Source organism: Natrix helvetica, assembly GCF_964273705.1.
Source record: "Natrix helvetica genome assembly, chromosome: 5".
Lineage (NCBI taxonomy): Eukaryota > Metazoa > Chordata > Lepidosauria > Squamata > Natricidae > Natrix > Natrix helvetica.
Genome location: NC_138551.1, coordinates 136,763,875 through 136,783,367, shown reverse-complemented (window position 1 = coordinate 136,783,367; position 19,493 = coordinate 136,763,875). Strand labels below are relative to the sequence as shown.

The 19,493-nt window shown below is 46.2% G+C and overlaps 1 protein-coding gene across 5 annotated transcripts in view; it reads left to right on the top strand.

Moving 5' to 3' along the window:
- Positions 1-19,493, top strand: part of LOC309392508 (vomeronasal type-2 receptor 1-like) — a 378,052-nt gene that overhangs the window by 53,985 nt on the left and 304,574 nt on the right. The window contains exon 6 of one of the 5 annotated variants that reach the window (XM_081953809.1): positions 10,942-11,045. The exons of the other annotated variants lie outside the window; for them this stretch is intronic. The gene's annotated coding sequence lies outside the window, so the exon portion shown is untranslated. Of the gene's footprint in view, positions 1-10,941; positions 11,046-19,493 lie in introns of those variants that run through there. 5 annotated transcript variants of the gene reach the window in all.

Here is a 19,493-nt window from a genome sequence, read left to right as displayed (position 1 = left end):
TTTTCCAGATCAATCGTGGAGAAATTTCAGAGGGTCTGAGTGATAAAGGTCGATTCCCCTTTTTCCACCACATTCTCCAGAAAGAAGGATTCCAGAACCTAGTAATTCTCCAGCTGCTCCTCCACTTCAGATGGACCCTGATTGGCCTCTTTGCTTCAGACACAGAAAAGGGAGAGAATTTCATGAGGACTTTTACTCCTGTGCTTGTCAGGAATGGAATTTGTGTGGTTATATCACAACTTTTCTCAAAGACTGGACATGCAGCAGCCCTCAGGGATTCCCTCTCTAAGTGGAGACAAGTCAACGTCTTTGTTCACTTCATAGAATTTGATTCCATTTGGGACAGAATTCTTCCTTTCCATTTAACGCTTATGCGTCTCCCAGGACCCATTGAGGGGAAAGTCTGGATCCTCACAAATTTTATAGGGTACAGAATAGTCAAGCGCAGACTTCTCAAATACATCCATAGTATTTGGAACTTTGGTTTTCTGTCAAAAGAAAGGCCAATGGATAATGCCTTTAAACCCTATTTCTTTGTGGAAGTAAAGTTTCAAGATCATTATTTTCATTGTTCTCTTTCAAAGAATGTCTTTTCTGTCAAAGGCCGCAGAAGATGCACCCAGAAAGCCCCACTGGAGACCCAATGGAAATGGGACAGATTAAGGGCCCCAAATGACTACCACTATTACAGTCTCATAAAGACTCTGGCCCAGGCCCTGAATGCTGCCTATTCCTCCAGATCGAGGAGGGGAAGGAAGGAGGATGAAAAGATCGTGGGGTCTCCAAGGCTGCAGCCATGGCAGGTATGGGGTCCCAATATGATACATTAATCTTAGATCCTTTGGAGGAGGAATCCAGAGGAGAAGGAGGGGAACCATCTCAACAGATCTGGCCAATTTAATTACTCAGGGAATGAATGGTTCCAAAGAGTAGATACCATGGCATTTTTATATTTAGCACTGCTAATTGGAAAATGCTGTATTCTTTTTAAAATAAATTCCTGTATTTGTGGGTTTGTGATGAACCTGGTGGAATTCCACCTTCCTTCCGTCCCCATTGCAGGTGGGTCTGTGTGCAGCTGGACAGGCAGCTAAGCCCCCCTATTCTCCTCCAATGAAAGGGAGCCTGGCGTGGATCTGGGTGCTTTATTGGGAGAAGAGGGCAGGTGAAACTGAGGAGATGCAAAGAGTGGAAACCAAATAGAAAGACAAGATAGGCAGCATTAACTGTGTGCGTCTTATACAATGAATACAGCATTTTTTGCCTCACGAAGCCCCGCCCCTTCACCAAAGTGGCCGTGCATACCCTTATGGAGGCTTTCAGAGAGCTCCTGGGGGCTGGGGAGGGCAATAATGAGCAAAAAATGGACCATTTTGGGGCTCAACAACCCCCAGCAGCACTCTATAAGCCTCCATAAGGCTATGCATGCAATTGTTTTGACAAAAAACAGGCTTGCTTTTGGGAAAAACGGGCCATTTTTTGCTCATTTTTGCCCCCCCCCCTCGGAGCACTCTGCAAATCCCCCCAAGGCTAATCATGACTTTTAAAAGAGGGGGAAGCGTTTTCACAAAAACGGGCTGTTTTGGGGAGGTCTACCTACCTACCTACTCTCTCTCTCTCCCTACCTACTGTTGGAAGAAATGTCCTTCTGGGTTCGGCTCCAAGTGGGGAAAAAGACACTGGAGACATGGAGGCTGCTTGGAAAGATGGTTTTAATGGTGGACAGGACCACATGGCCTGAGTCCTGAACAGAAAAGGTGATCACATGCTTCAATGTTGGTGGAGAAGAGAAGAGAAGGGAAGAGAAGGAGAAGAGCAGACAAGAAGGAGGGCTGAAGAAGGGCTTGCAGGGATTTTTATAATCTGTTCTGCCCCACCTATCTGTTTCCTGTTCCTGTGTAAGAAATGTATTCTGATTGGTTGCCAGACTCACATGGGCCCATGCAGGGGCAACCCTCTAGGCTGTTTTGAATTCAGGTTTGATTTGAGTTCAGATGCCATGTGGTCAGTTGAGTAAAGGCTTATTATCCTGCCTTAATCCCATCACAGCTGAAGAGGAGAACTCTTTATTATGTAAAGTGGACTAGCTTGGCCTTCTTAATGGCCCATTGACAAAGTGGAGATGGGCAGGAAGCTGCAGGAATTTAGTGTTTAAAAAGTGTTTCTCCCTTTTTCACATCCAGGAAAATATAATATTCTGCCTTATCAATATTTCCTAGGATATTTCATTTTTCTGGGAGAGGGCTGGGTGATAACTTCCTACAATCCCTCCTTTTTTTTTTTCAAAAAAATGTGAGTAGAACGCACATGTTTTTGACAAAAGATAAAATTGGTCAGATCAGGGAAACTTAATTTTTCTGATGGAAAAGCATTGAAAGAAACAGCAGAAGGATCCCTTCAGTGGCTCCCAGAGAGCTTTCAACCATGAAGGTCTTAACAACCAGGGCACAATTTCTGGAAAGAAATTTACAGTATCCAATTTACCATGCCAATTATTTTCAGATGTTTGATATCACTTTCTGTGAGCTTCCAGGTTACAAGCAAGCAGAAGTCCCAAAAAAAAACTTTCACAGCCATGGTTCTGCCTTTTAAAGAAGTACAGGCTGCCCATTTCCAAGGGATTTCTTTAACTTGCCCTGGCTCCTATTTTAGTGAGGCCAAATTGAGTTTAGCTAGTGTGCAATACAAGCTATTTAGTATTTTTTTTTAAAGTTACACACAATGAGCCCAGGGACTCCTATCAGAGACCACCAGTGCAACATGTCCTGCTTTACTGGGCAACTGGGCAGCATCATTTTTTTTTGAGTCATAGGGTTTGAGTTTTGAAGATCCTTTCTGCTACTCTTCAAGTGGGGGAATTGCCTGAGGGGAACTGACCCTCCCCCATGGGATTAAAAGGGAGATATCTGCTTTTGGGCAAGGGCAAAATCAACCTAGGAAAAGCTTTGTGGAGTTGGGTCAAGGAGATAGTTTCAATCTAATTCTGAATGGAGCCTCTCTCTCTCCCTCTCTCTCTCCCTCTCTCTCTCTTTGTGTGTGTGTGTGTGTGTGTGTGTGTGTGTGTGTGTAGCTACTTCTATAATACAGAAAATACAGACATTTTGGAGAAAATTTCCCTCCCACCAGCCAGAAATCTAAGGTGTTCAGGACTTGCTGTGCTAGCCATTCTCAAATACAATTCTTACATGAATACATTAAACTGATTACAATATAAATGAGGCAAGGAAGAAAGCATAATAAATTTCTGTGAATGAAACAGAGAAAGAAAACCTTATCAAATTCCACCCTCCCCATAATCTTTTCAGCTGTCTTCTGGGAATTGAAAAGAGTCTTTTGGTCTTTACTTCTTCATCTCCTTCAGGGTTCTTTCATGTCTGCTGGATGGTACTAGGCTTGGCTTGCTGGTAAGAGTGATCAGTCAGTCTTGGCAGTCTGTCCCAGGCTTGGCTAAGTTTTTTTTTTCTCATGTCAGGTTTTATCAGGAGGCAATCACCAGCAGCAAATTGGAGAGTTATGGTTTGACCTAGCAGTCCTTTGTTTCTGAAGAGTACAATCTTCTAGGGCTGAAAGACATGAGAACAAAGTTCCCTCCCCCACAGAAAAGGCATTGTTGGAGGATTAGAGGTAAGGGAGGGGTGGGGGGGTAGATAGCTTGCAGGCAGAGTTTGAAAAATAAAAGCATCAGTTACTCAGCAGATAAACAGATAAACATTATGGGGATATCACAGATGAGAAATGGGGTCTGGATTCACATGCTCCAGGAAAGAAATGAACAGGTAAAATCATTTAGACACACAATAAATGCAATGCAAGGATGAAACTTTCCTTGCAAATGAGCTTAAAACATTTCCTGGGTTGTTACTTTAAGGTATAGGGAAGGAAGGAAGGAAAAAAAAATCTTTACTCTGTTTCTGCTGGCCAGAACAGACACAAAGTGAAGACCCTTCCCAGTTTCAGTTAGTTTTCTAGGCCCAACAAACTGAGCGAAGGCAATTTCTGCCAGTTTACTCCTTTCTTTCTTTGAACACTTTAAAATTCTTGTCTTTTGGATTGGAGACATCTTAGTTACAATTACCTTGAGGGTGCACAAAGACTTAGACATACACACACAGAGACAAAGAGGGAAAAACAAAATCATTCCCACCATGAATTTCAGTTAAATTGGGGAAGGCACAAATCTTAACAAACAAAAACCACGTGGTTATATAGAAGACAGAGAAAGAGACAGACAAGAGGAAAAAAAAAAAAGAAACCCCACCATTTTCTTTTAAGTACCTTTTCAGCCAAATTAGTTTTTCCTGTATCATCTTTCAGCAAAGCCCATTTTCTACAATCTGCTCTTTTTTTTCTTCATTCCGGCCAGGACGGGCATTTGCTTTTCGTCCCAGGCCCCCAACAACTCCCCTAGGGGGGTTTCCATGGCTACCCTCGAGCTACCGCTTCCCATGATCCCGTTTAGATGTGGGTTCACTTCGTCCTAGCCGGGTTTGCCACTTCGTATTTCCCCGTTTTACTTTCGCGTCCTTAGAGGACCTTTCGCGCCCTTTTGAAGGGACTTTCTCTGTTTGCCCTTCGGAGGGTCTTATTGGTGCCCTTCGGAGGGACTTTTCTGGGGGTGCCCTTCAGAGGGACTTTTGTCGCGTTCCTCACCGCGGGAACCTTCTCTCGATTCGCGCCCTTTCACGCAGGGACTTTTCTTACAGTTTCAAGTCTTGGGGAAAGAGACCCGGAGGACCAGCCGCACAGTGACCCAGGAGGGGTGCTGTCGGAGCGGGTATGCGTACCTCCCTTTTTCTCACTAACTTTCTTATGGGCTTTAGCTTTTTTTCTCTCACAGGACAAAAACAGCAGCAACAACAAAAAATAAAAAATCCATTCACTTTTCTATCCATTTTCACACACACTAGTCACACACAGGCAGGCATACACACATTTCCTATGCTTTAAAATTAAATTTTAGAGAATTAAAATTTAGAGGTACTCACCTTCTTTCCAGGCAGCCTTTGAGCTCAAACTCAAAACCCCTTTAAAGCCTAGATCCAAATGGCTAAGGCCAAGATAAAGTCCACCCACAGACTCAATGGGGTCTGTGCCGGCATGGGAGGCTTACCTGGGCCATATCCATTTGTTAGGCTAGCTTGGAGTCCCATCTGGGTCGCCAATTGTTGGAAGAAATGTCCTTCTGGGTTCGGCTCCAAGTGGGGAAAAAGACACTGGAGACATGGAGGCTGCTTGGAAAGATGGTTTTAATGGTGGACAGGACCACATGGCCTGAGTCCTGAACAGAAAAGGTGATCACATGCTTCAATGTTGGTGGAGAAGAGAAGAGAAGGGAAGAGAAGGAGAAGAGCAGACAAGAAGGAGGGCTGAAGAAGGGCTTGCAGGGATTTTTATAATTTGTTCTGCCCCACCTATCTGTTTCCTGTTCCTGTGTAAGAAATGTATTCTGATTGGTTGCCAGACTCACATGGGCCCATGCAGGGGCAACCCTCTAGGCTGTTTTGAATTCAGGTTTGATTTGAGTTCAGATGCCATGTGGTCAGTTGAGTAAAGGCTTATTATCCTGCCTTAATCCCATCACAGCTGAAGAGGAGAACTCTTTATTATGTAAAGTGGACTAGCTTGGCCTTCTTAATGGCCCATTGACAAAGTGGAGATGGGCAGGAAGCTGCAGGAATTTAGTGTTTAAAATGTGTTTCTCCCTTTTTCACATCCAGGAAAATATAATATTCTGCCTTATCAATATTTCCTAGGATATTTCATTTTTCTGGGAGAGGGCTGGGTGATAACTTCCTACACTACCTACTGTATTTCTCTCTCTAACTCTTTTTATTTCTCTCTCTCTATCCCTCTACCTATCTAATGTATTTCTCTATCTCTATATCTCTCTCCATTTCTCTCTCTTTTTATCCCTTTATCTACCTCCCTACCTGCCTACCTAACTACTCTCTCCCTACCTACCTACTGTATTTATCCCTCTTTCTCTCCCTCTACCTACCTACCTACTTTTTTTAAAAAAATTGCCTCTTCAAAACCTTGGTGCGTCTTATACTTCGGTGCATCTTATTCTCCGAAAAATACAGTACATGTTGTGGCATGACAACCTTTATAAATTAGGAGGAGACCCTGAGACCATCTAGCCCAAACCCCTCCTCTCTGCAGGAGTCCCAGTTCAAGCTTCTCTGACTGATGGCTGCTCAGTCTTTGCTCTCAGACGATCCATGAAGAGGAGACTGAACTTCTCTGCTTTACAGGCTCTAAAACAGCTCATCATTTTATCATTTTTTTCTCTCATTCAGTTAAAATCTCCTCTCTTGTAACTGAATTCATTTTTCCACTTCTGACACTCTGGAATAATAGTGAGCAGATCTTACACTCATGTGTAACAGAGTCAGTTATTGGAAGAGGGTTGTATCCAGTGGTGGGATTCAAATCTTTTTACTACTGGTTCTGTGGGCATGGCTTGGTGGTCTTGTGACTGGGTGGGTGTGGCTTGGTGGTTATGTGATTGGGTGGGTGTGGCTTGGTGGTCTAGTGACTGGGTGGGTGTGGCTTGGTGGTCATGTGACTGGGTGGGCATGGGTTGGTGATCATGTGATTGGGTGGGTGTGGCTTGGTGGTCATGTAACTGGATGGGCATGGCTTGGTGGTCATGTGATTGGGTGGGTGTAGCCACTCATGTCAAGGGGTACCTTGCCTGGCCTCTCCTTGCGTCAACAAGATACAATTTCCCTGTCTATTTATTTACTATTAATGAACATCCAAAATACACAATTTAATCCTATGTATAAATGCCATATGTGTACATACATATTACAAGGTATAGTGTGTGTATAGGCACACAAAAAGATACATTATCTACTTTATACACTGTATGTGTATGTACACACACACACATACACACACAGAGAGCTCTTCTAAAACTATACACATTCAACCTCACTTATTGTGTTTTGAAAAACACACCCAGAGTCCACTTTCTGGCACACATTTAACTATCACTTCTGCACATTTGAACATTACACAGGCCTTCAGATGTTCTTCCTAGCCTGCACATGACTGTTAGAGCCAGGAGATGTCATGGATTGAGTAAAATGGCGCAAAGCTCACTTAACAACGCTCTTGCTTAGCAACCAAAATGTTGGGCTCAATTGTCATAAGTCAAGGACTGTCTCTGCCTTTCTCTGCATGGCAGCCTTGTCCTAGTAAACTCCTTCCCTTTTCTGACAATTTTCCTCTCTCTTAGAGGCACCAAAATAATCCAGAGGATATAAGGTCTCCAGCTGGAGCAGGGGGTTTCACTAGATGACCTCCGAGATCCCTTCCAATCCTAGATTGCTGTGCTGTTTCAAAGAGTCTTCCTTCCTCTCTTCTTTTTTCTCTCCCTCCCTCCATGTATGTATATATACATCCATCCACCCATCTATATCTTATTCACTTTCTTTTCCCTCCCTCCCTCCCTCTCTCTCTTTCCTTCTTTCTTTACCTTTTATTTCTTTTTTCTTTTCTTTCTTGTTTCTCCCTTCTCTTTCTTTCTCTCCCTTTCACCCTCTTTCTTTCTTTCTCTTTGTATCCCTTCCTTTCCTCCTTCCAAAGCTAGGAGATCCACCTGAAACAAAAACTCATTTGGATGAAACCGGCCATTACATAAACACACTCTCTCTCTCTTCCTCCCTCCTTCCCTCCCTCCCTCCCTCCCTCTCTCTCTTTCTTTCTCTCTCTCTCTCTCTTTCTTTCTTTACCTTTTATTTCTTTTTTCTTTCTTGTTTTTCCCTTCTTTCTTTCCCCCCCTTTCACGCTCTTTCTTTCTTTCTTTCTTTCTTTCTTTCTTTCTTTCTTTCTTTCTTTCTTTCTTACTTTCTCTTCGTATCCCTTCCTTTCCTCCTTTCAAAGCTAGGAGATCCACTTGAAACAAAAACTCATTTGGATAAAACCAGCCATTACATACACACACTCTCTCTCTCCCTTCCTCCCTCCCTCCCTCTTCCAACCAGCTCTGCGCCTCGCCTCATTGTTTGCTTTTAGCGGCAGACTGATCGCCAAAGTCCTTTCCAAGGGTGCTCTGGGGATCCTCCTCCCAAAAACCCCAGGTTACTTCTGGAGGGGGCAGGCAGATGGGCAGCATTCCCCCCTCCCTGGGCGCCTGCAGCCTCGGAGCCTGCAGCAACTCCCGGCCCTTGCACAGCAAAGGCAATGAACAACTTCTCACTCGCCAGAAGATTTTCTTTACTGTGCAAGGGCCCAGAGTTGCTCCAAGGCTGCGGGCACCCAGGGAGGTGGGGAGGGGGGAATGCTGTCCGTCTTCCCTCTCCCAAAGCAACCTCAGAGGTTTTCAGCTCCTCTGCAGAGGCATTTTTTAAAAGAACCCCCCCCCCCAAAGCCACAAGATCCGGAGCTGCCAGTCTCCAGTAAGATGTGCATCGCGTGGCCTGGCCCAGCCCATCCCCTGCCCCACCCGCCACCCCCAAATTGCACCTCATTGTGAGCGTCTCTCAGCCATTGTGTGCTGGGAAAAACCTTGCACAGCAAAGAAAAACTTTTCAAGAGTTCAAGAAATTGTTAATTACCTCACACTCACGAGAAGGTTTTCTTTACTGTGCAAGGTTTTTCCCTGCACACAACGGCTGAGAGACGCCTGCAGTGGGGTGCAATTTGTGCCCACCCCTCACCCCAAGGCTAGGCCCATCAAGTCAATAAGACTCAATAAGCCAGGGGTTGCTCCCTTGACCGGCTCCACCGAAGATCCCCTTCATCCTTTTTGAGTCGGTCCGCTTTGCCTCCCGGTGAACAACTGAGCCAAACCGCTCCTGCCCAGCGGCATCCCCCAACTCCCCGTGCCCAACCATTAAGCCAACCGATGTTTATGCAACCAGAGCCAACTGGGCGCAAAGCTGGGTTGACAATGAGCCTCCGAGGTCTCCCTCCTGCCTGCTTACCCAGCGCTCGCTCAGCTGCCCCCTCTGATCCCCCGGCTGGATGCAGCCACTCACCTGTGACTGGAAAGTGAGGTCATCCACCACCTTCTTGTCCAGCACTTGCTCAGAGACCTCCTACCCTCTGGCTCCCCCCCCCAGCCTCCCCCCCCAACATCCCCCACGCCTGGGCACAGACACTCACCGGTTCTTTCTTCTTCTGTTTCCAAACTAAGCCCTGGTTGGTTGGTTGGCTAAAGTGCGCTTGGATCCGAAAGCTCAATCACTGGAGGCTTTTAAGAGAGAGAACTTTTCAGCTGCCAGCTGGCAAAGAAAGCTCTCAGCCTTGACTGGTGCTGCTGTGGATCCCGCCAGCTGGGTGGACAAAGGAGCAGGTGGCGGCTGCGGCCTCAATCTGACACCAGCTGAGGGCCTGGTCTGGGGAGGTGGATAGTGGCTCGCCCAGGCAGCTACTGCAACAGCAGGGCTGGCCAGGTCCCACCCCGTGTGTTGTACCCCCCTCCCAGCTTTCGCCCATGCCTCCATGTCGTTTTTGGGTGTGCAACACGCGGGAGATCATAGCTGCAGTTTACTCATGAGCAACATTGGCCGGGAGAGGCAGGGAGAAAGGCCAATGGGGCTCACAAGTAAACTGAGGTTCCTAAGTGAGATCGAGCCAGGGGTGGGTTCTGGGTACCGCTACTGCCGGTTGCTCTGCGCATGCCCAGAAGCCAAAAACAATATGGCCGAGAGAACCGGTTCAGGGATGTGGCCAGCCTGGGTTGCTGCTGATTCCAGCCACCCAGGCCACCAGGTTACTACCGTTTCAGCCAAACTGGTCCAAACAGGTAGGAACCCACCTCTGATCTGGAGGTGTTTTCCATCAGGATTACAAAGGAAAAGATTAGCCTGACAGATTTCTTCTTGATCAACCCATGAATTCTGGGAATCAATCTGTTGTTTTCAAAGAGTTTATGAATAACCTTTTTTTTTCTCTGTTCATTTTATTTGTTATCTGCTCTAAAATGTTCCCTATAATTGACCAACTGTGTCTATTATATTTTCTCTATAGTTTGATAATTTTTTCTCTGTCTTTTTCATTCACTTATGAAGATTATGGCGGTATTTGTATCCTATTTAACCATATTTGGAGATGAGACAATTGTAGAAGATTCAATGTGGGATAAGAAACAAAGTTTTCTGTTTTTCATATTCCTGGATGTTCCCATTCTAGTTTCATCCCTTTCTGGAGAAGAATGAATTTTGGAATATTTCTCACTTTGAACTGTACTTGGACCAAAATGGAGAGATAAAAGCAGATCTGGGCATTTCGGGCTTCTTGGTTCTCCCCAAAGAGGATGTCAAGGAAGAGATTCTGGCGTATTTTCAAAGACAGAGACTTTCTATCAGACAAGATGCTCTTTCAAGGTTAAAGTTGCTCAATAAGGTGAGATAAATTTTGGTGTCTTTTCTCTGTATCCCAAAGCCTGAGGTCCCATTTCAAGTGGGCAAAGCCTATAGTCTCCAGGGTGGTTGGCCTTCCATGCCAGTTGGTGTCATCTAATGGAAGTTCTTCAACAGACAGGACCTAAGTGAAGGGGCTTTGCCATGTTTTATGGAAACCTTTCAAGATCTTACTGGTCAGAGGTTTCTTTCTTCATCATAATTTTATTCTATCTTTAAAAAATCTAATGGAATAAAAGTTTCCTAAAATTTTATAGCAAACTTTATTCTCAGTTTTAATATGAATATATCATCATACTTAAATCTTTTTTCAACTCCATCCCTCTAGACTATTAAGTAGAAAAGTACCTTATTGCAATGTTAAATTCCAAAAGGAAAAGGGAGGAACTAAATGAAGAATCTGCCAGGTGTTATACCTCCTGCATCTGTTTAGAAGTAGTCAGAGGTTTCATATTTACCTCAGTGAAGACCAGAGGCTACTTGTCTCCATCCATTTCTACCTCCATTTTCCATAGACGGAGAGTCCTAACATCTTTTCTTTGGCACTCCTTGTTTTTCTGCTCAGTCCCTGCCTCAGTCCAAATGTGTGGAAAGCTGTCGTCCTGGATTTGTCAAGAGGGCTCGAGAAGGAGAGCCAGTTTGCTGCTATGACTGTGTTCCTTGTCCGGAAGGGACTTTCTCCACTCAGGAAGGTGGGTGAGACTGGAGGAAAGGAAGTGGAACTGATTCATTACATACATGAAATAATAAAGTTTGGTTCTGAACATCACACAGGAAATTTTTTGGGTCCCAATTCTTCTCCCACTTTCATAGACGATTAAACAAAAATTGATTTTTAAAAAAAGTCTTATACTTCTTACCCCCCACCGCGGGGAGGCAGAACCAGACTGTCCAAGCTGGTACCGCCCCAGGCGCCTGATGGAACCGGATAGATTCCAGACAGAGCTTGGGCCACTTCCTGTAGACCTGACCCGCTCTCGGTCAGAGGACCTAGTGACCGCCTGGAATAGGGCGGCTGCCGGGGCCTTGGACCGGGTTGCGCCTTTGCGGCCTCTCCTATGGCAACGAACCACCCTGGCTCCTTGGTTCACCGCGGACCTGAGGGTGATGAAACGCCATAGGAGACACCTAGAGAGCAGGTGGAGGTCCTCACGCTCCGAAACTGATCGAACACAGGTAAGAGCCTATTCACGGACTTACCTTGTGGCATTAAGAGCGGCCAAACGTAGACATTGCGCCGCTCTTATTGCGTCCGCTGATAACCGCCCTGCTGCCCTGTTTCGGGTAACCCGCTCCCTCTTATTACAGAGGCCGCGGGAAGCGCCTTTACAGGGCAGAGCAGAGGAGTTTGGAGAATATCTGCAGGATAAAATCGCTCAGATCCGGAGTGGATGGGCCCCCTTCAGTGGACCAGGGGAGTCGTCAGCAGCGAGTCTTGAGAGACCATTCTGGGAGGAGTTTGATTCTGTTGCCCCTGAGGATTTGGACAGGTTGCGTGGACGGCTGCGACCCACTACATGCTTATTGGACCCGTGCCCCTCCTGGCTGGTACTGGCATCCTGGGAAGTGACACGAGGCTGGCTCCTGGGCCTAGTGCATGCCTCATTGGGTGAGGGGTCCCTACCGGCCGCCTTGAAAGAGGCGGTGGTGAGGCCCTTACTCAAGAGGCCTTCCCTGGACCCGATGGAACTAGCTAATTATCGTCCTGTCTCCAACCTTCCCTTTTTAGCGAATGTTGTAGAAAATGTGGTGGCACAGCAGTTTCCGCGACACCTGGAAGAAACCGATTATCTAGACCCGCGCCAGTCCGGCTTCCGACCCGGTCACAGCACGGAGACGGCCTTGGTCGCGTTGGTTGATGATCTCTGGAGGGCCAGGGATAGGGGTTGTTCCTCTATCCTGGTCCTATTCGATCTATCAGCGGCTTTTGATACCATCGACCATGGTATCCTATTGCGCCGGCTGGAGGGGATGGGAGTTGGGGGCACCGTTTTGCGGTGGTTCGGCTCCTACCTCTCTGACCGGACGCAATGTGTGTTAGCAGGGGGGCAGAGGTCGGCCCTGAGGTCACTCACTTGTGGGGTGCCGCAGGGGTCGGTCCTCTCGCCCCTTTTGTTCAACACATATGTGAAGCTGCTGGGTGAGATCATCCGTGGTTTTGGGGTTGGATACCATCTGTACGCTGATGACACTCAGCTGTACATTTCCACCCCAAACCACCCCAACGAGGCTGTCGAAATGATGTCCCGGTGTTTGGAAGCCGTCCGGGTCTGGATGGGGGACAACAGATTCAAGCTTAACCCCTCCAAGACTGAGTGGCTGTGGTTACCGGCGCCTCGGTTCAACCAGTTGATTCCATCACTGGCCATAGGGGGCGAACAACTGCCCCCTGTGGAACGGGTGCGCAATTTGGGCGTCCTCCTAGATGCCCGGCTGTCGATGGATGACCATGTGGCAGCCGTGGCAAGGGGGGCGTTCCACCAGGTTCGCCTGGTGCGCCAATTGCGCCCCTATTGGACCGGGATGCCTTACGCACAGTCACTCATGCGCTGGTGACGTCTCATCTGGACTACTGCAATGCTCTCTACATGGGGCTCCCCTTGAGATGTACCCGAAGACTACAGCTAGTTCAGAATGCGGCCGCGCGGGCCATCATGGGGAGTACTAGGTACTCCCACATAACACCTTTCCTGCGCGAGCTGCACTGGCTGCCTGTAGTTTTTCGGGTGCGTTTCAAGGTGTTGATCACCATCTTCAAAGCGCTCCATGGCACAGGGCCTAGTTACCTGCGGGATCGCATTCTACCACATACATCCCTGCGACCAATTCGCTCACACAGGGAGGGACTCCTCCAGGTGCCGTCCACCAAGCAATGCCAACGGGCGGCGCCTAGGAGTAAAGTCTTCTCTGTGATGGGCCCAACCCTTTGGAATGACCTCCCCCCCGATATTAGAACTACTACCGTCTTCCGCTCCTTCCGACAAAAACTTAAGACTCACCTGTTCGGACTAGCCGGCCTGGCCCACTTAGAGTTCTACTCTTACCTCCTGGTGGATATTTTATTTGGGATAGCTTTTAAGGTTAATGTTTTTAACTTTTTAAAAATTTAAAAAAAATTTTTTAATCTAACTTAACTAAATTGTACAGGGAACTTCTGCTACCTCCTCCAGTCCTATGTTTAATTTATTTATTGTATACTTATAACATGTATATTTACTGTTCAACTATTTTAATATGACTGTACACCGCCTCGAGTCTCTTTTGAGAGAGGGGCGGTCTAGAAATCCAATAAAGTTAAAGTTAAGTTCTTACCATCTCTCACTAGATGTACTAATAAATGTGTCCTAGACAATATCTCCTGGTATCACTTGTTGTCCAAATAAGGTATTTCCTGAAAGGTAAGAGGAGAGAATAGTAAGGGAGTATGTTTTTTTTTCTCAGATGCAGGAAAATGCACCAAGTGTCCAGATGACAAATATCCAAATGGGGATAGAATCCAATGTATCCTCAAAGTTATAACCTTCCTGTCTTATGAAGAACATCTGGGCATCATCCTGGTCTCTTTTGCCCTGGTCTTGTTCCTAACTACAGGCCTTGTTTTAATCATCTTCACTAAATACCGAGAAACTCCCATTGTCAAAGCCAACAACCGGGACCTCTCCTACATCCTTCTGGTCTCCCTCCTGCTTTGCTTCTTGTCTCCTTCTCTCTTCATTGGTCAACCAAGGAAAGCCACCTGCCTTCTCCGACAAACGGTTTTCAGCATCATCTTCTCAATTGCCATTTCTTCTCTCTTGGCCAAAACCATCACAGTGGTGCTAGCCTTCCTGGCCACAAAACCAGGAAACCGAGTGAAGAGATGGTTGGGGCAGAGCTTGGCCAACTCCATCATCCTTTCTTCTTCTGCTGTCCAAATTATCATCTGCTCCATCTGGCTGGGAGTTTCTCCCCCCTTCCCTGACTCTGACCTCCACTCCCTTCATGGGGAGATCATCCTGCAATGCAATGAAGGGGCCGTTGTCATGTTCTATGTCACCCTCAGCTACATGGGCTTCCTGGCTGCCATCTGCTTCACGGTGGCTTTCCTGGCCAGGAATCTGCCTGGGGCCTTCAACGAAGCCAAGCTGATCACCTTCAGCATGCTGGTCTTCTGCAGTGTCTGGGTGACTTTTGTGCCCACCTACCTGAGCACCAAAGGGAAATACATGGTGGCTGTTCAGATCTTCTCCATCCTGGCCTCCAGCGCTGGGCTGCTGGCTTGTATCTTCATCCCCAAGTGCTACATTATCCTTCTGAGGCCAGACCTGAACACAAAGGAGCATCTCACAGCCAGAACAAATGTAAAATCATGAGAAAAAACACCATGATATTTAAGTGGTATAATGTCCATTTATTTGAACAAATACCTGAATTATTTCCACTTAGATAGTATGCAGGAATCAAAGAACATATCTACCTGTTTCCAAATGAGAAATTATTGAAGGATTTTAATTCTTATAACTGCCTTCCTTTTCACCTCAATAAATCTTGCTAAAGAGAACTCTGTGAAAGTCATTCAGAGGAATTTGTTGTTCACCAATTGCCAATGAATTTGACACCTTTAAAAAAACATTTTTTTAAAAAAATGATTCCTATGGACAGCACTAAAAGTGTATGTGTGAGAGAATGAATAGGAAAAGTGGTAAGATAGATTCTATGGGAGCCAAGCTCCAACTACCATGTTATTTGATAATCTCCATGAGAACCATTGGCCATCCCACCAAGCCAGAGAAGCCCTGTGAAAGAGGCTTTTCCATGAGATCCACCATCCTGTCTCCATCCTGTTTTTTGGGTGATAAAGACAGCAGAAACATCTGGTTCTTTTCCCCAGTGCATGGGCCAGGTTGAGACTGGAGTCCAGAAGATGTGGGTGGAGAAACCCTACAGGAGAGTCAGACTGCATCCTGAGGAGATTGGACTCCTTGTGGCTGCACCAGGTGAATAGTTGCAAGAGGAGATTGGGTGTGTGTCTCAAACTCCATCAGAGGAAAGAAAGGGGGTCTCTCTCTCTCTCTCCAATGTGGAAAGCCCAGAAGTGCAATCCTTGGACGCCTGATCTGGTGGGTTCCCCTCAGTCATCTCAGGCTGCTTCCATCCCCAGAAGCCCCAGAAATAAGCCCTTCAGAAGGACTTTGCTCCCGGCTCCCAGGAAGCGAGCAGAAGGGAGAAGAAAGGGGAAGTTCTAATTATGGGATCCTGAACGTCTCTGAATATAAATTAGAATGGACTATGAGGCAATAAAGGTAGTCCTCCACTTATGACCACAATTTCTGTTGCTAAGTAAGTTCTGTCTCATTTTACAACCTTTTAGCCACAGTTGCTAAGCAAATGACTGCAGTCGTTAAGTACATCAAGGGGTCATTAAGCAAATCTTATAGTGATCCCATGACCCTAAGGTACGGCAACTGTCATAAATACACGCCAGTTCCCAAGTGCCTGAGTTTTGATCACGTGACCAGGGGGTGTTGCAGCGGTTGTAGGTGTGAAAATTGGTCCTGAGTCATTTTTCTCAGTGTTGTTGTAACTTCCGTCACTAAATAAATCACTGTAAGTCGAGGACGACCTGTTGTCCTCAGGGCAGTTTTTGACAACTAGGCTCCTGCCCTTAAGATTCAATCAGAATAGAGCTGGAAGGGATCTTGAAGGTCATCTAGGCCAACCCACTGCTCAAGCAGGAGATCCCAGACCATTCCATACAAAGGACTGTCCTTCAGTGAGTCACAGCCAATTTCTCGACCTCTTGTGCCCCAGATGCTAAAGAAACCACTGCAGTTGCGGAAGGAACCCCGAGATCCTTAAGGGAAACCGGCTTCTCCCATTGACTCCGTTTGTTGGGAGCCAGTTGGGAAAGTGGCCAATGGAGGCCACACGACCGAAAGACGGCAACCCTGGCAAATACATGCTGGCTGCCAAAAGCCCAGAGGTTGATCATGGGGCTGTGAGAACGTTGCGACGGCCGTAACTGTGAGGACGTTTTCAGTGCCACTGTAATTTTGAAGGGCCGTTAAAGATCTGATGGAACGGAGAAGGGGGCTCCTGGAGGTCATCCATTTGTGTGCAATTTACAGACTGGATTCAGGCCAGACATGTGGACATAAACCCAAAGGAACCAAATTGTGAGCTTCCTATACTATTTAATCCAGTGTTTGTAATTTCTGGCAACTTAAATGTATTAATTATTAGTTTTAAATTTCTTTTTTTTTTTTTTTTCTTGAATTAAGCTGGAGTGGAAAGAAGAAAAAAAGATAAGTATAGAAAAAGGATCATTGTGCCAGAACACACACACACACACACACACACACACACACACACACACACACAAATAGAGTTCAAAATTCTTTATGCAGCAGCTTCTGTAAAGGACACCCATAGTTATAATAGCCAAAGCCCAGTTGGCATCTTTAAGTAACTGTTCAGAAGCTTCAAGGAACAGCAGGATTTCCTTGAGGAATCAGACCCACAAAGTTCCCCTTCCAAGGTTGGAGATCAAAAGGCAGAGAGGCCATTTCTGTGCTCTCTCCATCAGGATCCAGATAACTGAGGTGCCCTACAAGAGGAGAGGGGCCTGGGAAGCAATAATAATAATAATAATAATAATAATAATAATAATAATAATAATAATAATAATAATAATAATAATAATAATAATTTAATTTCTAGACCGCGCCCTCTCCTAGAAAGGACTCGGGGTGGTGTACAGTCATATTAAAACAACAATGTGGATACAAAAATATAGATATACATAGATAGACGGAGGAGGTAGGATATACACTGTACAATAATGGTTAAAATTCGAATAAAAATTAAAAATTACCCTTAAAAACTACCCCAATATAAGATGTTTGCCAGGAGGTTAAATGACTGGGAGCTACCGGTCCAAGTGAAAGTCCAAGGATCTGGTCACAATGTTGAGGTCCCCTTTTATTCTAGGTTTCCCAGGGCTGCAGCAGCAACAGACACAACATCAAAGGTTCTTTCTCCGGTCTACAAATGAAGCCGCACCAGTGTTGGCAAACACACCTGGGTCCCCCTTCTCGGAGGAAGGAGGCCTTATTTGTTGCCAAGCACGACTCACGAAGATGCATGAATGGGGGCCAGGGGGTGGGGGACTTGCTACCTCGTGTGCCAGGTGAGTCTGGCCAGAGCCGGATCTGGGAGCCGGAACCAAGCAGCCAAATGGGCTGAGCAGTCGGGGGCCGAACAGCCTACAGGAGAGGAGGGGAGAGGAGAGCAGCCAGAAGCTGAAGGCCCCGAGACAGCAAGGCTGAGGGAACAGGGGGGCAGGGCTGGGTGGAGGGTCTCGGGAGCAGGCAGAAGCTCCTGCTGCTCCAGAGCCTCTCAAGGGGAAGCAAGAGAAGGAGGAGGCCATGCCTAACATCTACCTGTACTTTCGCTCCCTCCCCCCTGCCCTCATGCATACACCCCATACCACCCCATAGATGGCCTCTCCCACCGGTCAGACAAGCACATCCACAACACACCAAAACACACCAGACCCGACTCTCACCCCATAAAGAAATTGGCAAACATCCCATTCAACCCCTCTGGCTCTAAGCCTATGGGGAGCCCCCCAAACATTCTTCATCAAGCACAGGGAACTTCACCAACCGTAACAGTCTAAGAGGGTTGGAAGGGACCTTGGAGGTCTTCTAGTCCAAGCTCTGCTCAAGCAGGCTAACAGTGGAGTCTTTAAGAGAGTTCTGACTTCAACAAGCTAAGAGAGATCTAATAGAATGAAATTCAAAGTAGAGAAAAGTAAAGACTTAAATTTAGGCAAGAAAAGCCAAAGGATCACATATAGACTGGCTGAAACCAGGCTTAATAGCAGTAACTGTGAGAGGGATCTGGGAGTCTTAGTGGAGAACCAATTAAATATGAGCCAGCAGTGTGTGGCGGCAGCCAAAAAAGCCAATGCAATCCTAAATTCCATTAGCAGAGGTATACAATCAAGATCAAGGGAGGTACTTTCCATTACCTAGAGTACTGCATAAAGTTTTTGTCACCACACTATTAAAAAAAAAGTTGAGACTCTAGAAAGAGTGCAAAGAAGAACCATCAGGATGATTAGGGGACTGGAGACTAAAACATATGAAGAACGGTTACAGGAACTGGGCATGGCTAGCGAAGAGAAGGACAAGGGGAGACAGGATAGCAGTCTTCCAACATTTGAGGGGCTCTCACAGAGACGAGGGGGTCAAGCTATTTTCCAAAACACCTAAAGGCCAGACAATAATGGATGGAAACTCATCAAGGAGAGATTCAATCTAGAACTAAGAAGAAATTTCCCGACAGTGAGAGCAATCAACCAATGGAACAGAAGTTGCCTTCAGAAGGTGTGGGAGCTTCATCCCTGGAAGCTTTCAAGAAGAGACTGGACTGCCACCTATCAGAAATGGTGTAGGGTCTCCTGCTTGGTTGGGGGGTGTTGGACCAGATGACCTGCAAGGTCCCTTCCAACTTAATCTTTTCTAGTGTCAGGAGAGACTGGGAAGGATTCTACATGTGGATGTCCGAAACTGTGAATGCAGAAATGCTTAATTCCTTCATTGAATTTCTTTTTAGGTACAAAGAATTTTTTTTTTAGAAAAGAACGAGAGAGATAGAATTGTTATACAATTCCAAAACGGCACAAAATTCATAGAGTGGCTGACCAATTGCACCCAGTGAGCAGTCCTTCATGGAGCTACATCTACATGGGGTTAAATATTCAGAGGGGGACCTCAAGTTTTTGCCTTGAGTCTCGGACTTTTCCATATTTTCCCAAATGATCTATGTGAGGGGACAGAAATGGAATTCATCAGATTTGCAGATGGCACCAAGCTTGTAGGAATTACTAGAATATAAGCTCAATATCCAGAAGACGCAAACATTGGATGCTACTTAACAAGATGCAGTTCACTGGTAAGAAAAGCCAGGATCTGCACTTAGGAAACACCAATGCCTAGGTACAGAAGAGGGGGTACCTGGCTCAGCAGTGGTACCTGTGGAAGGATCTCACGGCAAAGCACTTAAAGGTCAGCCAGAACTCTGCTGCAGATGACAAAATAGGCCCAGACAGTCCTAGGCAGCAATAAAAGA